The following is a 26,002-nucleotide window of genomic DNA, read 5'->3' on the forward strand; positions in this document are numbered from 1 at the left end:
TCGTTCCAATTCACATTCCAAGAAATATTCGGAATGCTAATTACGTAGCCCTTTGCTAATTGGATTATTTCTTATAGTTTTCGAAATACAAGCAATCGCAATTTTATATTTTAGTCTCTGTCTTTTAAAATTGACCGAAATTTAAAATGAGTCTTATTAATTTCGAATTTTACATTTTAGTCTCTGTTTTTTAAAATTGACCGAAATTTTAAAAGAGACATTAATTTCGGATTTAGTTCCAATAAATATTCCAAGTAATAATAGGCGTGCTAATTACGTAGCCATTTGCCAGATTGAATTATTTATTATAGTTTTCGAAGTACAGGAAATCGGAATTTTACATTTTAGCCTCTGCTCTTTAAAATTGACCAAAATTTTAAGAGTCTGATTAATTACGGATTTCGTTCCAATTCATATTCCAAGTAATAATAGGCGTGCTAATTACGTAGCCATTTGCCAAATTGAATTATTCATTATAGTTTTCGAGATACAAGATATCGCAATTTTATATTTTAGTCTATGTTTTTTAAAATAGGCAAAAATTTTAAAATAGTATTATTAATGTCGGATTTCTTTTCAATTCACATTCCAAGTATTATTCGGAATGCTAATTACGTAGCCCTTTGCCAATTGGATTATTTCTTATAGTTTCCGAAATACAGGCTATCAGAATTTTACATTTTGCTCTCTGTTTTTTATAAATGACCAATCTTTTTAAAGCGTATTATTAATATAGGATTTCGTTCCAATTCACATTCCAAGTAATATTCTTTATTCTAATTACGTATCCGTTTACCAAATTGTATTATTTCTTATAGTTTTAGAGATACATTCTATCGGAATTTTACATTTTAGTCTCTGCTTTTTATAATTGACCAAAATTTTAAGAGTCTTATTAATTTCTTATTTCTTTGCAATTCATATTCCAAGTAATATTCGGCATGCTAATTAGGTAGCCGTTTGCCAAATTGGATTATTTCTTATGGTTTTCGATATACAGGCTATCAGAATTTTTATTTTTGTCTCTGTTTTTTAAAATTGACCAAAACTTTAATAGTCTTATTAATTTCGGATTTGGTTGCAATTCATATTCCAAGTAATATTCGGCGTGCTAATTACGTAGCCGTTTGCCAAATTGAATTATTTATTATAGCTTTCGAGATACAGGCTATCGCAATTTTATATTTTAGTCTCTGTTTTTTAAAATAGGCAAAAAGTTTAAAATAGTATTAATAATATCGGATTTCGTTCCAATTCACATTCCAAGTAATATTCGGCGTGCTAATTACGTAGCCGTTTGCCAAATTGGATTATTTCTTATAATTTCCGAAATACAAGCAATCGCAATTTTACATTTTAGTCTCTGTTTTTTAAAATTGACCGAAATTTAAAATGAGTCTTATTAATTTCGGATTTCGTTCCAATTCATATTCCAAGTAATAATAGGCGTGCAAATTACGTAGACGTTTGTCAAATTGGATAATTTCTTATATTTTCCGAGGCACAGGCTATTAGAATTTTACATTTTAGTCTCTGCTTTTTATAATTGACCAAAATTTTAAAAGAGTCTTATTAATTTCAGGTTTCGTTACAATTCATATTCCAAGTGGTATTCGGCGTGCTAATTACTTAGCCGTTTTCCAAATTGGATTATTTCTTATAGTTCTCGACATACAGGCTATCGCAATTTTATATTTTAGTCTCTGTTTTTTAAAATAGGCAAAAATTTTAAAATAGTATTATTAATATCGGATTTCGTTCCAATTCACATTCCAAGTAATAATCGGAATGCTAATTACGTAGCCCTTTGCCAATTGGATTATTTCTTATAGTTTCTGAAATACAGGCAATCGCAATTTTACATTTTGTCTCTGTTTTTTAAAATTGACCAAAATTTTAAGTCTTATTAATTTGAGATTTCTTTCCAATTCATATTCCAAGTAATGTTCGGTGTGCTAAGTACGTAGCCGTTTGCCATATTGGATTATTTCTTATTGTTTTCGAGATACAGGCTATCAGAATTTTACATTTTGTTTTTCTGTTTTTTAAAATTGACCAAAATTTTAATAGCCTTATAATTTCGGATTTCGTTCCAATTCATATTTCCAGTAATATTCGGCGTGCTAATTACGTAGCGGTTTGCCAAATTGAATTATTTATTATGGCTTTCGAGATACAGGCTATCGCAATTTCATATTTTGGTCTCTGTTTTTAAAATAGGTAAAAATTTTAAAATAGTATTATTAATATCGGATTTCGTTCCAATTCATATTCCAAGTAATAATAGGCGTGCTAATTATGTAGCCGTTTGCCAAATTGGATTATTTCTTATATTTTCCGAGGTACAGGCTATCGGAATTTTACATTTTAGCCTCTGCTCTTTAAAATTGACCAAAATTTTAACAGTCTTATTAATTTCGGATTTCGTTCCAATTCATATTCCAAGTAATAATAGGCGTGCTAATTACGTAGCCGTTTGCCAAATTGAGTGATTTATCGCAATTTTATATTTTAGTCTCTGTCTTTTAAAATAGGCAAAAATTTAAAATAGTATTAATAATATCGGATTTCGTTCCAATTCACATTCCATGTAATATTCGGCGTGCTAATTTCGTAGCCGTTTGCCAAATTGGATTATTTCTTATATTTTCCGAGGTACAGGCTATCGGAATTTTACATTTTAGCCTCTGCTTTTTAAAATTGACCAAAATTTTAAGATTCTTATTAATTTAAGATATCTTTCCAATTCATATTCCAAGTAATATTCGGCGTGCTGATTACGTAGCCGTTTGCCAAATTGAATTATTTATTATAGCTTTCGAGATACAGGCTATCGCAATTTCATATTATAGTCTCTATTTTTTAAAATAGGTAAAAATTTTAAAATAGTGTTATTAATATCGGATTTCGTTCCAATTCACATTCCAAGTAATATTCGGAATGCTAATTACGTAGCCCTTTGCCAATTGGATTATTTCTTATAGTTTCCGAAATATAAGCAATCGCAATTTTACATTTTAGTCTCTGTTTTTTAATATTGACCGAAATTTAAAATGAGTCTTATTAATTTCGGATTTCGTTCCAATTCATATTCCAAGTAATAATAGGCGTGCTAATTACGTAGCCGTTTGCCAAATTGGATTATTTCTTATATTTTCCGAGGTACAGACTATCGGAATTTTACATTTTAGCCTCTGCTCTTTAAAATTGACCAAAATTTTAAGAGTCTTATTAATTTGAGATTTCTTTCCAATTCATATACCAAGCAATATTCGGCGTGCTAATTACGTAGCCGTTTGCTAAATTAGATTATTTCTTATTGTTTTCGAGATACAGGCTATCAGAATTTTACATTTTGTTTTTCTGTTTTTTAAAATTGACCAACATTTTAATAGCCTTATTAATTTCGGGTTTCGTTCCAGTTCATATTTCCAGTAATATTCGGCGTGCTAATTACGTAGCGGTTTGATAAATTGAATTATTTATTATGGCTTTCGAGATACAGGCTATCGCAAATTCATATTTTGGTCTCTGTTTTTAAAATGGGTAAAAATTTTAAAATAGTATTATTAATATCGGATTCCGTTCCAATTCACATTCCAAGTAATATTCGGAATGCTAATTACGTAGCCCTTTGCCAATTGGATTATTTCTTATAGTTTCCGAAATACAAGCAATCGCAATTTTACATATTAGTCTTTGTTTTTTAAAATTGACCGAAATTTAAAATGAGTCTTATTAATTTCGGATTTCGTTCCAATTCATATTCCAAGTAATAATAATCGTGCTAATAATGTAGCCGTTTGCCAAATTGGATTATTTCTTATATTTTCCGAGGTACAGGCTATCGGAATTTTACATTTTAGCCTCTGCTCTTTAAAATTGCCAAAATTTTAAAATTCTTATTAATTTCGGATTTCGTTCCAATTCATATTCCAAGTAATAATAGGCGTGCTAATTACGTAGCCATTTGCCAAATTGAATTATTCATTATAGTTTTCGAGATACAGGCAATTGGAATTTTACATTTTAGTCTCTGTTTTTTAAAATTGACCAAAATTTTAAGTCTTATTAATTTGAGATGTCTTTCCAATTCATATTCCAAGTAATGTTCGGTGTGCTAAGTACGTAGCCGTTTGCCATATTGGATTAATTCTTATGGTTTACGAGGTACAGGCTATCAGAATTTTACATTTTAGTCTCTGCTTTTTAAAATTGACCAAAATTTTAATAGTCTTATTAATTTCGGATTTCGTTCCAATTCACATTCCAAGTAATATTCGGAATGCTAATTACGTAGCCCTTTGCGAATTGGATTATTTCTTATAGTTTCTGTTTCCTAAAATTGACCGAAATTTTAAAAGAGTCTTATTAATTTCGGATTTCGATCCAACTCATATTCCAAGTAATAATCGGCGTGCTAATTACGTAGCCGTTTGCCAAATTGGATTATTTCTATACTTTTCGGGATACAGGCTATCCCAATTTTACATTTTAGTCTCTGTTTTTTAAAATAGGCAAAAATATTAAAAGAGTATTATTAATATTGGATTTCGTTATAATTCCCATTCCAAGTAATATTCGGAGTGCTAATTACGTAGCCGTTTGCCAAATTGAATTATTTATTATAGTTTTCGAGATACAGGATATCGCAATTTTATATTTTAGTCCCTGTTTTATAAAATAGCAAAAATTTTAAAATAGTATTATTAATATCGGATTTCGTTCCAATTCATATACCAAGTAATATTCGGCGTGCTGATTACGTAGCCGTTTGCCAAATTGAATTATTTATTATAGCTTTCGAGATACAGGCTATCGCAATTTCATACTATAGTCTCTGTTTTTTAAAATAGGTAAAAATTTAAAATAGTGTTATTAATATCGGATTTCGTTCCAATTCACATTCCAAGTAATATTCGGAATGCTAATTACGTAGCCCTTTGCCAATTGGATTATTTCTTATAGTTTCCGAAATACAAGCAATCGCAATTTTACATTTTAGTCTCTGTTTTTTAAAATTGACCGAAATTTAAAATGAGTCTTATTAATTTCGGATTTCGTTCCAATTCATATTCCAAGTAATAATAGGCGTGCTAATTACGTAGCCGTTTGCCAAATTGGATTATTTCTTATATTTTCCGAGGTACAGACTATCGGAATTTTACATTTTAGCCTCTGCTCTTTAAAATTGACCAAAATTTTACTTCTTATTAATTTGAGATTTCTTTCCAATTCATATACCAAGTAATATTCGGCGTGCTAATTACGTAGCCATTTGCTAAATTAGATTATTTCTTATTGTTTTCGAGATACAGGCTATCAGAATTTTACATTTTGTTTTTCTGTTTTTTAAAATTGACCAAAATTTTAATAGCCTTATTAATTTCGGATTTCGTTCCAATTCATATTTCCAGTAATATTCGGCGTGCTAATTACGTAGCGGTTTGCCAAATTGAATTATTTATTATGGCTTTCGAGATACAGGCTATCGCAATTTCATATTTTGGTCTCTGTTTTTAAAATAGGTAAAAATTTTAAAATAGTATTATTAACATCGGATTCCGTTCCAATTCACATTCCAAGTAATATTCGGAATGCTAATTACGTAGCCCTTTGCCAATTGGATTATTTCTTATAGTTTCCGAAATACAAGCAATCGCAATTTTACATATTAGTCTCTGTTTTCTAAAATTGACCGAAATTTAAAATGAGTCTTATTAATTTCGGATTTCGTTCCAATTCATATTCCAAGTAATAATAGGCGTGCTAATTACGTAGCCGTTTGCCAAATTGAGTGATTTATTATAGCTTTCGAGATACAGGCTATCGCAATTTTATATTTTAGTCTCTGTCTTTTAAAATAGGCAAAAATTTAAAATAGTATTAATAATAACGGATTTCGTTCCAATTCACATTCCATGTAATATTCGGCGTGCTAATTTCGTAGCCGTTTGCCAAATTGGATTATTCCTTATATTTTCCGAGGTACAGGCTATCGGAATTTTACATTTTAGCCTCTGCTTTTTAAAATTGACCAAAATTTTAAGAGTCTTATTAATTTAAGATATCTTTCCAATTCATATTCCAAGTAATATTCGGCGTGCTGATTACGTAGCCGTTTGCCAAATTGAATTATTTATTATAGCTTTCGAGATACAGGCTATCGCAATTTCATATTATAGTCTCTATTTTTTAAAATAGGTAAAAATTTTAAAATAGTGTTATTAATATCGGATTTTGTTCCAATTCACATTTCAAGTAATATTCGGAATGCTAATTACGTAGCTCTTTGCCAATTGGATTATTTCTTATAGTTTCCGAAATACAAGCAATCGCAATTTTACATTTTAGTCTCTGTTTTTTAAAATTGACCGAAATTTAAAATGAGTCTTATTAATTTCGGATTTCGTTCCAATTCATATTCCAAGTAATAATAGGCGTGCTAATTACGTAGCCGTTTGCCAAATTGGATTATTTCTTATATTTTCCGAGGTACAGACTATCGGAATTTTACATTTTAGCCTCTGCTCTTTAAAATTGACCAAAATTTTAAGAGTCTTATTAATTTGAGATTTCTTTCCAATTCATATACCAAGTAATATTCGGCGTGCTAATTACGTAGCCGTTTGCTAAATTAGATTATTTCTTATTGTTTTCGAGATACAGGCTATCAGAATTTTACATTTTGTTTTTCTGTTTTTTAAAATTGACCAAAATTTTAATAGCCTTATTAATTTCGGGTTTCGTTCCAATTCATATTTCCAGTAATATTCGGCGTGCTAATTACGTAGCGGTTTGATAAATTGAATTATTTATTATGGCTTTCGAGATACATCCTATCGCAATTTCATATTTTGGTCTCTGTTTTTAAAATAGGTAAAAATTTTGAAATAGTATTATTAATATCGGATTCCGTTCCAATTCACATTCCAAGTAATATTCGGAATGCTAATTACGTAGCCCTTTGCCAATTGGATTATTTCTTATAGTTTCCGAAATACAAGCAATCGCAATTTTACATATTAGTCTTTGTTTTTTAAAATTGACCGAAATTTAAAATGAGTCTTATTAATTTCGGATTTCGTTCCAATTCATATTCCAAGTAATAATAGGCGTGGTAATTACGTAGCCATTTGCCAAATTGAATTATTTATTATAGTTTTCGAAGTACAGGAAATCGGAATTTTTCATTTAGTCTCTGTTTTTTAAAATTGACCGAAATTTTAAAAGAGCCATTAATTTCGGATTTCGTTCCAATTCATATTCCAAGTAATAATAGGCGTGCTAATTACGTAGCCATTTGCCAAATTGAATTATTTATTATAGTTTCCGAAGTACAGGAAATCGGAATTTTACATTTTAGCCTCTGCTCTTTAAAATTGACCAAAATTTTAAGAGTCTGATTAATTACGGATTTCGTTCCAATTCATATTCCAAGTAATAATAGGCGTGCTAATTACGTAGCCATTTGCCAAATTGAATTATTCATTATAGTTTTCGAGATACAGGCAATTGGAATTTTACATTTTATCCTCTGTTTTTTAAAATTGACGAAAATTTTAAGTCTTATTAATTTGAGATTTCTTTCCAATTCATATTTCAAGTGATGTTCGGAATGCTAATTACGTAGCCCTTTGCCAATTGGATTATTTATTATAGTTTCTGTTTCTTAAAATTGACCGAAATTTTAAAAGAGTCTTATTAATTTCGAATTTCGATCCAACTCATATTCCAAGTAATAATCGGCGTGCTAATTACGTAGCCGTTTGCCAAATTGGATTATTTCTATAGTTTTCGGGATACAGGCTATCGCAATTTTACATTTTAGCCTCTGTTTTTTAAAATTGACCAAAACTTTAAGTCTTATTAATTTGAGATTTCTTTCCAATTCATATTTCAAGTGATGTTCGGTGTGCTAAGTACGTAGCCGTTTGCCATATTGGATTATTTCTTATGGTTTCCGAGGTACAGGCTATCAGAATTTTACATTTTTGTCTCTGTTTTTTAAAATTGACCAAAACTTTAATAGTCTTATTAATTTCGGATTTGGTTCCAATTCATATTCCAAGTAATATTCGGCGTGCTAATTACGTAGCCGTTTGCCAAATTGAATTATTTATTATAGCTTTCGAGATACAGGCTATCGCAATTTTATATTTTAGTCTCTGTTTTTTATAAATGACCAATCTTTTTAAAGCGTATTATTAATATAGGATTTCGTTCCAATTCACATTCCAAGTAATATTCGGAATGCTAATTACGTAGCCCTTTGCCAATTGGATTATTTCTTATAGTTTCCGAAATACAGGCTATCAGAATTTTACATTTTACTCTCTTTTTTTTATAAATGACCAATCTTTTTAAAGCGTATTATTAATATAGGATTTCGTTCCAATTCACATTCCAAGTAATATTCTTTATTCTAATTACGTATCCGTTTACCAAATTGTATTATTTCTTATAGTTTTAGAGATACATTCTATCGGAATTTTACATTTTAGTCTCTGCTTTTTATAATTGACCAAAATTTAAAGAGTCTTATTAATTTCTTATTTCTTTGCAATTCATATTCCAAGTAATATTCGGCGTGCTAATTACGTAGCCGTTTGCCAAATTGGATTATTTCTTATGGTTTTCGATATACAGGCTATCAGAATTTTTATTTTTGTCTCTGTTTTTTAAAATTGACCAAAACTTTAATAGTCTTATTAATTTCGGATTTGGTTGCAATTCATATTCCAAGTAATATTCGGCGTGCTAATTACGTAGCCGTTTGCCAAATTGAATTATTTATTATAGCTTTCGAGATACAGGCTATCGCAATTTTATATTTTAGTCTCTGTTTTTTAAAATAGGCAAAAAGTTTAAAATAGTATTAATAATATCGGATATTCAATTATTCGTTCCAATTCACATTCCAAGTAATATTCGGCGTGCTAATTACGTAGCCGTTTACAAATTGGATTATTTCTTATAATTTCCGAAATACAAGCAATCGCAATTTTACATTTTAGTCTCTGTTTTTTAAAATTGACCGAAATTTAAAATGAGTCTTATTAATTTCGGATTTCGTTCCAATTCATATTCCAAGTAATATTCGGCGTGCTAATTACGTAGCGGTTTGCCAAATTGAATTATTTATTATAGCTTTCGAGATACAGGCTATCGCAATTTCATATTTTAGTCTCTGTTTTTTAAAATAGGTAAAAATTTTAAAATAGTGTTATTAATATCGGATTTCGTTCCAATTCACATTCCAAGAAATATTCGGAATGCTAATTACGTAGCCCTTTGCCAATTGGATTATTTCTTATAGTTTTCGAAATACAAGCAATCGCAATTTTACATTTTAGTCTCTGTCTTTTAAAATTGACCGAAATTTAAAATGAGTCTTATTAATTTCGGATTTCGTTCCAATTCATATTCCAAGTTATAATAGGCGTGCTAATTACGTAGCCATTTGCCAAATTGAATTATTTATTATAGTTTTCGAAATACAGGAAATCGGAATTTTACATTTTAGTCTCTGTTTTTTAAAATTGACCGAAATTTTAAAAGAGTCATTAATTTCGGATTTCGTTCCTACTCATATTCCAAGTAATATTCATCGTACTAATTACGTAGTCGTATGCCAAATTTTATTATTTCTTATATTTTCCGAGGTACAGGCTATCAGAATTTTACATTTTTTTTCCTCTGCCTTTTAAAATTGACCAAAATTTCATGAGTATAATTAATTTCGGATTTCGTTACAATTCATATTCCAAGTAATATTCGGCGTGCTAATTACGTAGCCGTTTGCCAAATTGGATTATTTCTTATGGTTTTCGATATACAGGCTATCAGAATTTTTATTTTTGTCTCTGTTTTTTAAAATTGACCAAAACTTTAATAGTCTTATTAATTTCGGATTTGGTTCCAATTCATATTCCAAGTAATATTCGGCGTGCTAATTACGTAGCCGTTTGCCAAATTGAATTATTTATTATAACTTTCGAGATACAGGCTATCGCAATTTTATATTTTAGTCTCTGTTTTTTAAAATAGGCAAAAAGTTTAAAATAGTATTAATAATATCGGATTTCGTTCCAATTCACATTCCAAGTAATATTCGGAATGCTAATTACGTAGCCCTTTGCCAATTGGATTATTTCTTATAGTTTTCGAAATACAAGCAATCGCAATTTTATATTTTAGTCTCTGTTTTTTAAAATTGACCGAAATTTAAAATGAGTCTTATTAAAATCGGATTTCGTTCCAATTCATATTCCAAGTAATAATAGGCGTGCTAATTACGTAGCCGTTTGCCAAATTGGATTATTTCTTATATTTTCCGAGGTACAGGCTATCAAAATTTTACATTTTTTTCTCTGCCTTTTAAAATTGACCAAAATTTCATGAGTCTTATTAATTTCGGTTTTCCTTACAATTCATATTCCAAGTAATATTCGGCGTGCTAATTACGTAGCCGTTTGCCAAATTGAATTATTTATTATAGTTTTCGAGATACAGGATATCGCAATTTTATATTTTAGTCTATGTTTTTTAAAATAGGCAAAAATTTTAAAATAGTATTATTAATTTCGGATTTCTTTTCAATTCACATTCCAAGTAATATTCGGAATGCTAATTACGTAGCCCTTTGCCAATTGGATTATTTCTTATAGTTTCCGAAATACAGGCTATCAGAATTTTACATTTTACTCTCTGTTTTTTATAAATGACCAATCTTTTTAAAGCGTATTATTAATATAGGATTTCGTTCCAATTCACATTCCAAGTAATATTCTTCATTCTAATTACGTATCCGTTTATCAAATTGTATTATTTCTTATAGTTTTAGAGATACATTCTATCGGAATTTTACATTTTAGTCTCTGCTTTTTATAATTGACCAAAATTTTAAGAGTCTTATTAATTTCATATTTCTTTGCAATTCATATTCCAAGTAATATTCGTCGTGCTAATTACGTAGCCGTTTGCCAAATTGGATTATTTCTTATGGTTTTCGATATACAGGCTATCAGAATTTTTATTTTTGTCTCTGTTTTTTAAAATTGACCAAAGCTTTAATAGTCTTATTAATTTCGGATTTGGTTCCAATTCATATTCCAAGTAATATTCGGCGTGCTAATTACGTAGCCGTTTGCCAAATTGAATTATTTATTATAACTTTCGAGATACAGGCTATCGCAATTTTATATTTTAGTCTCTGTTTTTTAAAATAGGCAAAAAGTTTAAAATAGTATTAATAATATCGGATTTCGTTCCAATTCACATTCCAAGTAATATTCGGCGTGCTAATTACGTAGCCGTTTGCCAAATTGGATTATTTCTTATAATTTCCGAAATACAAGCAATCGCAATTTTACATTTTAGTCTCTGTTTTTTAAAATTGACCGAAATTTAAAATGAGTCTTATTAATTTCGGATTTCGTTCCAATTCATATTCCAAGTAATAATGGGCGTGCAAATTACGTAGAAGTTTGTCAAATTGGATTATTTCTTATATTTTCCGAGGTACAGGCTATCGGAATTTTACATTTTAGCCTCTGCTCTTTAAAATGGACCAAAATTTTAAGAGTCTTATTAATTTCGGATTTCGTTCCAACTCATATTCCAAGTAATAATAGGCGTGCTAATTATGTAGCCGTTTGCCAAATTGGATTATTTCTTATAATTTCCGAAATACAAGCAATCGCAATTTTACATTTTAGTCTCTGTTTTTTAAAATTGACCGAAATTTAAAATGAGTCTTATTAATTTCGGATTTCGTTCCAATTCGTATTCCAAGTAATAATAGGCGTGCTAATTACGTAGCCGTTTGCCAAATTGGATTATTTCATATATTTTCCGAGGTACAGGCTATCGGAATTTTACATTTTAGCCTCTGCTCTTTAAAATTGACCAAAATTTTAACAGTCTTATTAATTTGAGATTTCTTTCCACTTCATATACCAAGTAATATTCGGCGTGCTAATTACGTAGCCGTTTGCTAAATTAGATTATTTTTTATTGTTTTCGAGATACAGGCTATCAGAATTTTACATTTTAGTCTCTGCTTTTTAAAATTGACCAAAATTTTAATAGTCTTATTAATTTCGGATTTCGTTCCAATTCACATTCCAAGTAATATTCGGAATGCTAATTACGTAGCCCTTTGCCAATTGGATTATTTCTTATAGTTTTCGAAATACAAGCAATCGCAATTTTACATTTTAGTCTCTGTCTTTTAAAATTGACCGAAATTTAAAATGAGTCTTATTAATTTCGGATTTCGTTCCAATTCATATTCCAAGTTATAATAGGCGTGCTAATTACGTAGCCATTTGCCAAATTGAATTATTTATTATAGTTTTCGAAGTACAGGAAATCGGAATTTTACATTTTAGTCTCTGTTTTTTAAAATTGACCGAAATTTTAAAAGAGTCATTAATTTCGGATTTCGTTCCTACTCATATTCCAAGTAATATTCATCGTACTAATTACGTAGTCGTATGCCAAATTTTATTATTTCTTATATTTTCCGAGGTACAGGCTATCAGAATTTTACATTTTTTTTCCTCTGCCTTTTAAAATTGACCAAAATTTCATGAGTATAATTAATTTCGGATTTCGTTACAATTCATATTCCAAGTAATATTCGGCGTGCTAATTACGTAGCCGTTTGCCAAATTGAATTATTTATTATAGTTTTCGAGATACAGGATATCGCAATTTTATATTTTAGTCTATGTTTTTTAAAATAGGCAAAAATTTTAAAATAGTATTATTAATATCGGATTTCTCTTCAATTCACATTCCAAGTAATATTCGGAATGCTAATTACGTAGCCCTTTGCCAATTGGATTATTTCTTATAGTTTCCGAAATACAGGCTATCAGAATTTTACATTTTACTCTCTGTTTTTTATAAATGACCAATATTTTTAAAGCGTATTATTAATATAGGATTTCGTTCCAATTCACATACCAAGTAATATTCTTCATTCTAATTACGTGTCCGTTTACCAAATTGTATTATTTCTTATAGTTTTAGAGATACTTTCTATCGGAATTTTACATTTTAGTCACTGCTTTTTAAAATAGGCAAAAAGTTTAAAATAGTATTAATAATATCGGATTTCGTTCCAATTCACATTCCAAGTAATATTCGGCGTGCTAATTACGTAGCCGTTTGCCAAATTGGATTATTTCTTATATTTTCCGAGGTACAGGCTATCGGAATTTTACATTTTAGCCTCTGCTCTTTAAAATTGACCAAAATTTTAAGAGTCTTATTAATTTGAGATTTCTTTCCAATTCATATACCAAGTAATATTCGGCGTGCTAATTACGTAGCCGTTTGCTAAATTAGATTATTTTTTATTGTTTTCGAGATACAGGCTATCAGAATTTTACATTTTAGTCTCTGCTTTTTAAAATTGACCAAAATTTTAATAGTCTTATTAATTTCGGATTTCGTTCCAATTCACATTCCAAGTAATATTCGGAATGCTAATTACGTAGCCCTTTGCCAATTGGATTATTTCTTATAGTTTCCGTTTCTTAAAATTGACCGAAATTTTAAAAGAGTCTTATTAATTTCGGATTTCGATCCAACTCATATTCCAAGTAATAATCGGCGTGCTAATTACGTAGCCGTTTGCCAAATTGGATTATTTCTATAGTTTTCGGGATACAGGCTATCGCAATTTTACATTTTAGTCTCTGTTTTTTAAAATAGGCAAAAATTTTAAAAGAGTATTATTAATATTGGATTTCGTTATAATTCCCATTCCAAGTAATATTCGGCATGCTAATTACGTGGCCGTTTGCCAAATTGAATTATTTATTACAGTTTTCGAGATACAGGATATCGCAATTTTATATTTTAGTCCCTGTTTTTTAAAATAGCAAAAATTTTAAAATAGTATTATTAATATCGGATTTCTTTTCAATTCACATTCCGAGTAATATTCGGAATGCTAATAACGTAGCCCTTTGCCAATTGGATTATTTCTTATAATTTTCGAAATACAAGCAATCGCAATTTTATATTTTAGTCTCTGTTTTTTAAAATTGACCGAAATTTAAAATGAGTCTTATTAATTTCGGATTTCGTTCCAATTCATATTCCAAGTAATAATAGGCGTGCTAATTACGTAGCCATTTGCCAAATTGAATTATTTATTATAGTTTTCGAAGTACAGGAAATCGGAATTTTACATTTTAGTCTCTGTTTTTTTAAATTGACCGAAATTTTAAAAGAGTCATTAATTTCGAATTTCGTTCCTACACATATTCCAAGTAATGATCATCGTACTAATTACGTAGTCGTATGCCAAATTTTATTATTTCTTATATTTTCCGAGGTACAGGCTATAAGAATTTTACATTTTTTTCTCTGCCTTTTAAAATTGACCAAAATTTCATGAGTCTTATTAATTTCGGATTTCGTTACAATTCATATTCCAAGTAATATTCGGCGTGCTAATTACGTAGCCGTTTGCCAAATTGAATTATTTATTATAGTTTTCGAGATACAGGATATCGCAATTTTATATTTTAGTCTATGTTTTTTAAAATAGGCAAAAATTTTAAAATAGTATTATTAATTTCGGATTTCTTTTCAATTCACATTCCAAGTAATATTCGGAATGCTAATTACGTAGCCCTTTGCCAATTGGATTATTTCTTATAGTTTCCGAAATACAGGCTATCAGAATTTTACATTTTACTCTCTGTTTTTTATAAATGACCAATCTTTTTAAAGCGTATTATTAATATAGGATTTCGTTCCAATTCACATTCCAAGTAATATTCTTTATTCTAATTACGTATCCGTTTACCAAATTGTATTATTTCTTATAGTTTTAGAGATACATTCTATCGGAATTTTACATTTTAGTCTCTGCTTTTTATAATTGACCAAAATTTTAAGAGTCTTATTAATTTCTTATTTCTTTGCAATTCATATTCCAAGTAATATTCGGCGTGCTAATTACGTAGCCGTTTGCCAAATTTGATTATTTCTTATAGTTTCCGAAATACAGGCTATCGGAATTTTACATTTTACTCTCTGTTTTTTATAATTGAGCAATATTTTAAAAGAGTATTATTAATATAGGATTTCGTTCCTATTCACATTCAAATTAATATTCTTCGTGCTAATTACTTATACGTTTATTAAATTGGACTATATCTTATAGTTTTAGAGATACAGGCTATCGGAATTTTACATTTTAGTCTCTGCCTTTTATAATTGATCAAAATTTTAAAAGAGTATTATTAATATCGGATTTCGTTATAATTCCCATTCCAAGCAATATTCGGCGTGCTAATTACGTAGCCGTTTTCCAAATTGGATTATTTCTTATAGTTTTCGACATACAGGCTATCGCAATTTTATATTTTAGTCTCTGTTTTTTAAAATAGGCAAAAATTTTAAAATAGAATTATTAATATCGGATTTCGTTCCAATTCATATTACAAGTAATATTCGGCATAATAATTACGTAGCCGTTTGCCAGATCGAATTATTTATTATAGTTTTCGAGATACAGGCTATCGTAATTTTATATTTTAGACTCTGTTTTTTAATATAGGCAATAATTTTGAAATAATAATATTAATATCGGCTTTCGCTCCAATTCACATCCCAAGTAATATTCGGCATGCTAATTACGTAGCCGTTTGCCATATTGGATTATTTTTTATGGTTTCCGAGGTACAGGCTATCGGAATTTTACATTTTAGTGTCTGCATTTTAAAATTGACCAAAATTTTAAGAGTCTTATTAATTTCAGATTTCTTTAAAATTCATATTCCAAGTAATATACGGCGTGCTGATTACGTAGCCGTTTGCTAAATTGGATTATTTCTTATAGTTTGCGAGATAAAGGCTATCAGAATTTTACATTTTTTTTTTTCTGTTTTTTAAAATTGACCAAAATTTTAACAGTCTTATTAATTTCGGATTTCACTCCAATTCATATTCCAAGTAATATTCGGCGTGCTAATTACGTAGCCGTTTGCCAAATTGAATTATTTATTATAGCTTTCGAGATACAGGCTATCGCAATTTCATATTTTAGTCTCTGTTTTTTAAAATAGGTAAAAATTTTAAAATAGTATTATTAATATCGGATTTCGTTCCAATTCACATTCCAAGTAATATTCGTAATACTAATTACGTAGCCCTTTGCCAATTGGATTATTTCTTATAGTTTCCCAAATACAGGCAATAGCAATTTTACATTTTAGTCTCTGTTTTTTAAAATTGACCGAAATTTAAAAAGAGTCTTATTAATTTCGGATTTCGTTCCAATTCATATTCCAAGTAATAAAACGCGTGTTAATTACGTAGCCATTTGCAAATTGAATTATTCATTATAGTTTTCGAGATACAGGCAATTGGAATTTTACATTTTAGTCTCTGTTTTTTATAATTGACCGAAATTTTAAGAGTCTTATAAATTTCGGCTTTCGTTAATACTCATATTCCAAGTAATATTCCGCGTGCTAATTACGTAGCCGTTTGTCAAATTGGATTATTTCTTATGGTTTCCGAAGTACAGGCTATCGGAATTTTACATTTTAGTCTCTGCTTTTTAAAATTGACCAAAATTTTAATAGTCTTATTAATTTCGGATTTCGTTGCAATTCATATTCCAGGTAATATTCGGCGTGCTAATTACCTATCCGTTTGCTAATTTGGATTATTACTTACAGTTTTCGAGATACAGTCTATCAAATTTTTTTATATTTTAGTCTCTGTTTTTTAAAATAGGCAAAAATTTTAAAATAGTATTTTTAATATCGGACTTCGTTCCAATTCACATTCCAAGTAATATTCGGAATGCTAATTACGTAGCCCTTTGCCAATTGGATTATTTCTTATAGTTTCCGAAATACAGGCAATCGGAATTTTACATTTTAGTCTCTGTTTTATAAAATTGACCAAAATTTTAAGAGTCTTATTAATTTCGGATTTCGTTCCACTTCATATTCCAAGTAATAATCGGTGTGCTAATTACGTAGCCATTTGCCAAATTGAATTACTTATTATAGTTTTCGAGATACAGGCAATCGGAATTTTACATTTTAGTCTCTGTTTGTTAAATTTGACCGAAATATTAAAAGAGTCTTATTAATTTCGGATTTCGTTCCTACTCATATTCCAAGTAATATTTGGCGCGCTAATTGCGTAGCCGTTTGCCAAATTGAATAATTTCTATAGTTTACGAGATACAGGCTATCGGAATTTTACATTTTAGTCTCTGTTTTTTAAAATAGGTAAACATTTTAAAATAGTATTATTAATATCGGATTTCGTTCCAATTCACATTCCAAGTAATAATCGGAATGTTAATTACGTAGAGCTTTGCCAATTGGATTATTTCTTATAGTTTCCGAAATACAGGCAATCGCAATTTTACATTTTGTCTCTGTTTTTTAAAATTGACCGAAATTTAAAATGAGTCTTATTAATTTCGGATTTCCTTCCAATTCATATTCCAAGTAATAATAAGCGTGCTAATTATGTAGCCGTTTGCCAAATAGGATTATTTCTTATATTTTCCGAGGTACAGGCTATCGGAATTTTCCATTTTAATCTTTGTTTTTAAAAATTGTCCGAAATTTTAAAAGAGTCTTATTAATTTCGGATTTCGTTCCAATTCACATTCCAAGTAATATTTGGCGTGCTAATTACATAGCCGTTTGCCAAATTGGATTATTTCTTATAGTTTTCTAGATACAGGCTATCGGAATTTTACAATTTACTCTTTGTTTTTTAAAATAGGCAATAATTTTAAAAGAGTATTATTAATATCAGATTTCGTTCCAACTAATATTCCAAGTAATATTCGGCGTGCTAATTACTTAGCCCTTTGCCAATTGAATTATTTCTTATAGTTTCCGAAATAGAGGCAATCGGAATTTTACATTTTGGTCTCTGTTTTTCAAAATTGACCAATATTTTAATAGTCTTATTAATTTCGGGTTTCGTTCCAATTCACATTCCAAGTAATATTTGGCGTGCTAATTACGTAGCCGTTTGCCAAATTGGATTATTTCTTATATTTTCCGAGGTACAGGCTATCGGAATTTTACATTTTAGCCTCTGCTTTTTAAAATTGACCAAAATTTTAAGAGTCTTATTAATTTAAGATATCTTTCCAATTCATATTCCAAGTAATATTCGGCGTGCTGATTACGTAGCCGTTTGCCAAATTGAATTATTTATTATAGCTTTCGAGATACAGGCTATCGCAATTTCATATTATAGTCTCTATTTTTTAAAATAGGTAAAAATTTTAAAATATTGTTATTAATATCGGATTTCGTTCCAATTCACATTCCAAGTAATATTCGGAATGCTAATTACGTAGCCCTTTGCCAATTGGATTATTTCTTATAGTTTCCGAAATACAAGCAATCGCAATTTTACATTTTAGTCTCTGTTTTTTAAAATTGACCGAAATTTAAAATGAGCCTTATTAATTTCGGATTTCGTTCCAATTCATATTCCAAGTAATAATAGGCGTGCTAATTACGTAGCCATTTGCCAAATTGAATTATTTATTATAGTTTTCGAAGTACAGGAAATCGGAATTTTACATTTAGTCTCTGTTTTTTAAAATTGACCGAAATTTTAAAAGAGCCATTAATTTCGGATTTCGTTCCAATTCATATTCCAAGTAATAATAGGCGTGCTAATTACGTAGCCATTTGCCAAATTGAATTATTTATTATAGTTTTCGAAGTACAGGAAATCGGAATTTTACATTTTAGCCTCTGCTCTTTAAAATTGACCAAAATTTTAAGAGTCTGATTAATTACGGATTTCGTTCCAATTCATATTCCAAGTAATAATAGGCGTGCTAATTACGTAGCCATTTGCCAAATTGAATTATTCATTATAGTTTTCGAGATACAGGCAATTGGAATTTTACATTTTATCCTCTGTTTTTTAAAATTGACGAAAATTTTAAGTCTTATTAATTTGAGATTTCTTTCCAATTCATATTTCAAGTGATGTTCGGAATGCTAATTACGTAGCCCTTTGCCAATTGGATTATTTATTATAGTTTCTCTTTCTTAAAATTGACCGAAATTTTAAAAGAGTCTTATTAATTTCGAATTTCGATCCAACTCATATTCCAAGTAATAATCGGCGTGCTAATTACGTAGCCGTTTGCCAAATTGGATTATTTCTATAGTTTTCGGGATACGGGCTATCGCAATTTTACATTTTAGCCTCTGTTTTTTAAAATTGACCAAAATTTTAAGTCTTATTAATTTGAGATTTCTTTCCAATTCATATTTCAAGTGATGTTCGGTGTGCTAAGTACGTAGCCGTTTGCCATATTGGATTATTTCTTATGGTTTCCGAGGTACAGGCGATCGCAATTTTATATTTTAGTCTCTGTTTTTTATAAATGACCAATCTTTTTAAAGCGTATTATTAATATAGGATTTCGTTCCAATTCACATTCCAAGTAATATTCGGAATGCTAATTACGTAGCCCTTTGCCAATTGGATTATTTCTTATAGTTTCCGAAATACAGGCTATCAGAATTTTACATTTTACTCTCTGTTTTTTATAAATGACCAATCTTTTTAAAGCGTATTATTAATATAGGATTTCGTTCCAATTCACATTCCAAGTAATATTCTTTATTCTAATTACGTATCCGTTTACCAAATTGTATTATTTCTTATAGTTTTAGAGATACATTCTATCGGAATTTTACATTTTAGTCTCTGCTTTTTATAATTGACCAAAATTTTAAGAGTCTTATTAATTACTTATTTCTTTGCAATTCATATTCCAAGTAATATTCGGCGTGCTAATTACGTAGCCGTTTGCCAAATTGGATTATTTCTTATGGTTTTCGATATACAGGCTATCAGAATTTTTATTTTTGTCTCTGTTTTTTAAAATTGACCAAAACTTTAATAGTCTTATTAATTTCGGATTTGGTTGCAATTCATATTCCAAGTAATATTCGTGCGTGCTAATTACGTAGCCGTTTGCCAAATTGAATTATTTATTATAGCTTTCGAGATACAGGCTATCGCAATTTTATATTTTAGTCTCTGTTTTTTAAAATAGGCAAAAAGTTTAAAATAGTATTAATAATATCGGATTTCGTTCCAATTCACATTCCAAGTAATATTCGGCGTGCTAATTACGTAGCCGTTTGCCAAATTGGATTATTTCTTATAATTTCCGAAATACAAGCAATCGCAATTTTACATTTTAGTCTCTGTTTTTTAAAATTGACCGAAATTTAAAATGAGTCTTATTAATTTCGGATTTCGTTCCAATTCATATTCCAAGTAATAATAGGCGTGCAAATTACATAGACGTTTGTCAAATTGGATTATTTCTTATATTTTCCGAGGTACGGGCTATCGGAATTTTACATTTTAGCCTCTGCTCTTTAAAATTGACCAAAATTTTAAGAGACTTATTAATTTCGGATTTCGTTCCAACTCATATTCCAAGTAATAATAGGCGTGCTAATTATGTAGCCGTTTGCCAAATTGGATTATTTCTTATAATTTCCTAAATACAAGCAATCGCAATTTTACATTTTAGTCTCTGTTTTTTAAAATTGACCGAAATTTAAAATGAGTCTTATTAATTTCGGATTTCGTTCCAATTCGTATTCCAAGTAATAATAGGCGTGCTAATTACGTAGCCGTTTGCCAAATTGGATTATTTCTTATATTTTCCGAGGTACAGGCAATCGCAATTTTACATTTTAGTCTCTGTTTTTTAAAATTGACCGAAATTTAAAATGAGTCTTATTAATTTGAGATTTCTTTCCACTTCATATACCAAGTAATATTCGGCGTGCTAATTACGTAGCCGTTTGCTAAATTGGATTATTTCTTATTGTTTTCGAGATACAGGCTATCAGAATTTTACAATTTTTTTTCTGTTTTTTAAAATTGACCAAAATTTTAATAGTCTTATTAATTTCGGATTTCGTTCCAATTCATATTCCAAGTAATATTCGGCGTGCTAATTACGTAGCGGTTTGCCAAATTGAATTATTTATTATGGCTTTCGAGATACAGGCTATCGCAATTTCATATTTTAGTCTCTGTTTTTTAAAATAGGTAAAAATTTTAAAATAGTGTTATTAATATCGGATTTCGTTCCAATTCACATTCCAAGAAATATTCGGAATGCTAATTACGTAGCCCTTTGCTAATTGGATTATTTCTTATAGTTTTCGAAATACAAGCAATCGCAATTTTATATTTTAGTCTCTGTCTTTTAAAATTGACCGAAATTTAAAATGAGTCTTATTAATTTCGAATTTTACATTTTAGTCTCTGTTTTTTAAAATTGACCGAAATTTTAAAAGAGACATTAATTTCGGATTTAGTTCCAATAAATATTCCAAGTAATAATAGGCGTGCTAATTACGTAGCCATTTGCCAGATTGAATTATTTATTATAGTTTTCGAAGTACAGGAAATCGGAATTTTACATTTTAGCCTCTGCTCTTTAAAATTGACCAAAATTTTAAGAGTCTGATTAATTACGGATTTCGTTCCAATTCATATTCCAAGTAATAATAGGCGTGCTAATTACGTAGCCATTTGCCAAATTGAATTATTCATTATAGTTTTCGAGATACAAGATATCGCAATTTTATATTTTAGTCTATGTTTTTTAAAATAGGCAAAAATTTTAAAATAGTATTATTAATGTCGGATTTCTTTTCAATTCACATTCCAAGTATTATTCGGAATGCTAATTACGTAGCCCTTTGCCAATTGGATTATTTCTTATAGTTTCCGAAATACAGGCTATCAGAATTTTACATTTTGCTCTCTGTTTTTTATAAATGACCAATCTTTTTAAAGCGTATTATTAATATAGGATTTCGTTCCAATTCACATTCCAAGTAATATTCTTTATTCTAATTACGTATCCGTTTACCAAATTGTATTATTTCTTATAGTTTTAGAGATACATTCTATCGGAATTTTACATTTTAGTCTCTGCTTTTTATAATTGACCAAAATTTTAAGAGTCTTATTAATTTCTTATTTCTTTGCAATTCATATTCCAAGTAATATTCGGCATGCTAATTAGGTAGCCGTTTGCCAAATTGGATTATTTCTTATGGTTTTCGATATACAGGCTATCAGAATTTTTATTTTTGTCTCTGTTTTTTAAAATTGACCAAAACTTTAATAGTCTTATTAATTTCGGATTTGGTTGCAATTCATATTCCAAGTAATATTCGGCGTGCTAATTACGTAGCCGTTTGCCAAATTGAATTATTTATTATAGCTTTCGAGATACAGGCTATCGCAATTTTATATTTTAGTCTCTGTTTTTTAAAATAGGCAAAAAGTTTAAAATAGTATTAATAATATCGGATTTCGTTCCAATTCACATTCCAAGTAATATTCGGCGTGCTAATTACGTAGCCGTTTGCCAAATTGGATTATTTCTTATAATTTCCGAAATACAAGCAATCGCAATTTTACATTTTAGTCTCTGTTTTTTAAAATTGACCGAAATTTAAAATGAGTCTTATTAATTTCGGATTTCGTTCCAATTCATATTCCAAATAATAATAGGCGTGCAAATTACGTAGACGTTTGTCAAATTGGATAATTTCTTATATTTTCCGAGGCACAGGCTATTAGAATTTTACATTTTAGTCTCTGCTTTTTATAATTGACCAAAATTTTAAAAGAGTCTTATTAATTTCAGGTTTCGTTACAATTCATATTCCAAGTGGTATTCGGCGTGCTAATTACTTAGCCGTTTTCCAAATTGGATTATTTCTTATAGTTCTCGACATACAGGCTATCGCAATTTTATATTTTAGTCTCTGTTTTTTAAAATAGGCAAAAATTTTAAAATAGTATTATTAATATCGGATTTCGTTCCAATTCACATTCCAAGTAATAATCGGAATGCTAATTACGTAGCCCTTTGCCAATTGGATTATTTCTTATAGTTTCTGAAATACAGGCAATCGCAATTTTACATTTTGTCTCTGTTTTTTAAAATTGACCAAAATTTTAAGTCTTATTAATTTGAGATTTCTTTCCAATTCATATTCCAAGTAATGTTCGGTGTGCTAAGTACGTAGCCGTTTGCCATATTGGATTATTTCTTATTGTTTTCGAGATACAGGCTATCAGAATTTTACATTTTGTTTTTCTGTTTTTTAAAATTGACCAAAATTTTAATAGCCTTATAATTTCGGATTTCGTTCCAATTCATATTTCCAGTAATATTCGGCGTGCTAATTACGTAGCGGTTTGCCAAATTGAATTATTTATTATGGCTTTCGAGATACAGGCTATCGCAATTTCATATTTTGGTCTCTGTTTTTAAAATAGGTAAAAATTTTAAAATAGTATTATTAATATCGGATTTCGTTCCAATTCATATTCCAAGTAATAATAGGCGTGCTAATTATGTAGCCGTTTGCCAAATTGGATTATTTCTTATATTTTCCGAGGTACAGGCTATCGGAATTTTACATTTTAGCCTCTGCTCTTTAAAATTGACCAAAATTTTAACAGTCTTATTAATTTCGGATTTCGTTCCAATTCATATTCCAAGTAATAATAGGCGTGCTAATTACGTAGCCGTTTGCCAAATTGAGTGATTTATCGCAATTTTATATTTTAGTCTCTGTCTTTTAAAATAGGCAAAAATTTAAAATAGTATTAATAATATCGGATTTCGTTCCAATTCACATTCCATGTAATATTCGGCGTGCTAATTTCGTAGCCGTTTGCCAAATTGGATTATTTCTTATATTTTCCGAGGTACAGGCTATCGGAATTTTACATTTTAGCCTCTGCTTTTTAAAATTGACCAAAATTTTAAGATTCTTATTAATTTAAGATATCTTTCCAATTCATATTCCAAGTAATATTCGGCGTGCTGATTACGTAGCCGTTTGCCAAATTGAATTATTTATTATAGCTTTCGAGATACAGGCTATCGCAATTTCATATTATAGTCTCTATTTTTTAAAATAGGTAAAAATTTTAAAATAGTGTTATTAATATCGGATTTCGTTCCAATTCACATTCCAAGTAATATTCGGAATGCTAATTACGTAGCCCTTTGCCAATTGGATTATTTCTTATAGTTTCCGAAATATAAGCAATCGCAATTTTACATTTTAGTCTCTGTTTTTTAATATTGACCGAAATTTAAAATGAGTCTTATTAATTTCGGATTTCGTTCCAATTCATATTCCAAGTAATAATAGGCGTGCTAATTACGTAGCCGTTTGCCAAATTGGATTATTTCTTATATTTTCCGAGGTACAGACTATCGGAATTTTACATTTTAGCCTCTGCTCTTTAAAATTGACCAAAATTTTAAGAGTCTTATTAATTTGAGATTTCTTTCCAATTCATATACCAAGCAATATTCGGCGTGCTAATTACGTAGCCGTTTGCTAAATTAGATTATTTCTTATTGTTTTCGAGATACAGGCTATCAGAATTTTACATTTTGTTTTTCTGTTTTTTAAAATTGACCAACATTTTAATAGCCTTATTAATTTCGGGTTTCGTTCCAGTTCATATTTCCAGTAATATTCGGCGTGCTAATTACGTAGCGGTTTGATAAATTGAATTATTTATTATGGCTTTCGAGATACAGGCTATCGCAAATTCATATTTTGGTCTCTGTTTTTAAAATGGGTAAAAATTTTAAAATAGTATTATTAATATCGGATTCCGTTAGAATTCACATTCCAAGTAATATTCGGAATGCTAATTACGTAGCCCTTTGCCAATTGGATTATTTCTTATAGTTTCCGAAATACAAGCAATCGCAATTTTACATATTAGTCTTTGTTTTTTAAAATTGACCGAAATTTAAAATGAGTCTTATTAATTTCGGATTTCGTTCCAATTCATATTCCAAGTAATAATAATCGTGCTAATAATGTAGCCGTTTGCCAAATTGGATTATTTCTTATATTTTCCGAGGTACAGGCTATCGGAATTTTACATTTTAGCCTCTGCTCTTTAAAATTGCCAAAATTTTAAAATTCTTATTAATTTCGGATTTCGTTCCAATTCATATTCCAAGTAATAATAGGCGTGCTAATTACGTAGCCATTTGCCAAATTGAATTATTCATTATAGTTTTCGAGATACAGGCAATTGGAATTTTACATTTTAGTCTCTGTTTTTTAAAATTGACCAAAATTTTAAGTCTTATTAATTTGAGATGTCTTTCCAATTCATATTCCAAGTAATGTTCGGTGTGCTAAGTACGTAGCCGTTTGCCATATTGGATTAATTCTTATGGTTTACGAGGTACAGGCTATCAGAATTTTACATTTTAGTCTCTGCTTTTTAAAATTGACCAAAATTTTAATAGTCTTATTAATTTCGGATTTCGTTCCAATTCACATTCCAAGTAATATTCGGAATGCTAATTACGTAGCCCTTTGCGAATTGGATTATTTCTTATAGTTTCTGTTTCCTAAAATTGACCGAAATTTTAAAAGAGTCTTATTAATTTCGGATTTCGATCCAACTCATATTCCAAGTAATAATCGGCGTGCTAATTACGTAGCCGTTTGCCAAATTGGATTATTTCTATACTTTTCGGGATACAGGCTATCCCAATTTTACATTTTAGTCTCTGTTTTTTAAAATAGGCAAAAATATTAAAAGAGTATTATTAATATTGGATTTCGTTATAATTCCCATTCCAAGTAATATTCGGAGTGCTAATTACGTAGCCGTTTGCCAAATTGAATTATTTATTATAGTTTTCGAGATACAGGATATCGCAATTTTATATTTTAGTCCCTGTTTTATAAAATAGCAAAAATTTTAAAATAGTATTATTAATATCGGATTTCGTTCCAATTCATATACCAAGTAATATTCGGCGTGCTGATTACGTAGCCGTTTGCCAAATTGAATTATTTATTATAGCTTTCGAGATACAGGCTATCGCAATTTCATACTATAGTCTCTGTTT

Source organism: Rhynchophorus ferrugineus, unplaced genomic scaffold, assembly GCF_030347505.1.
Source record: "Rhynchophorus ferrugineus isolate W39M unplaced genomic scaffold, kcgeb_rfMv2 rfM14, whole genome shotgun sequence".
NCBI classification, from domain to species: domain Eukaryota; kingdom Metazoa; phylum Arthropoda; class Insecta; order Coleoptera; family Curculionidae; genus Rhynchophorus; species Rhynchophorus ferrugineus.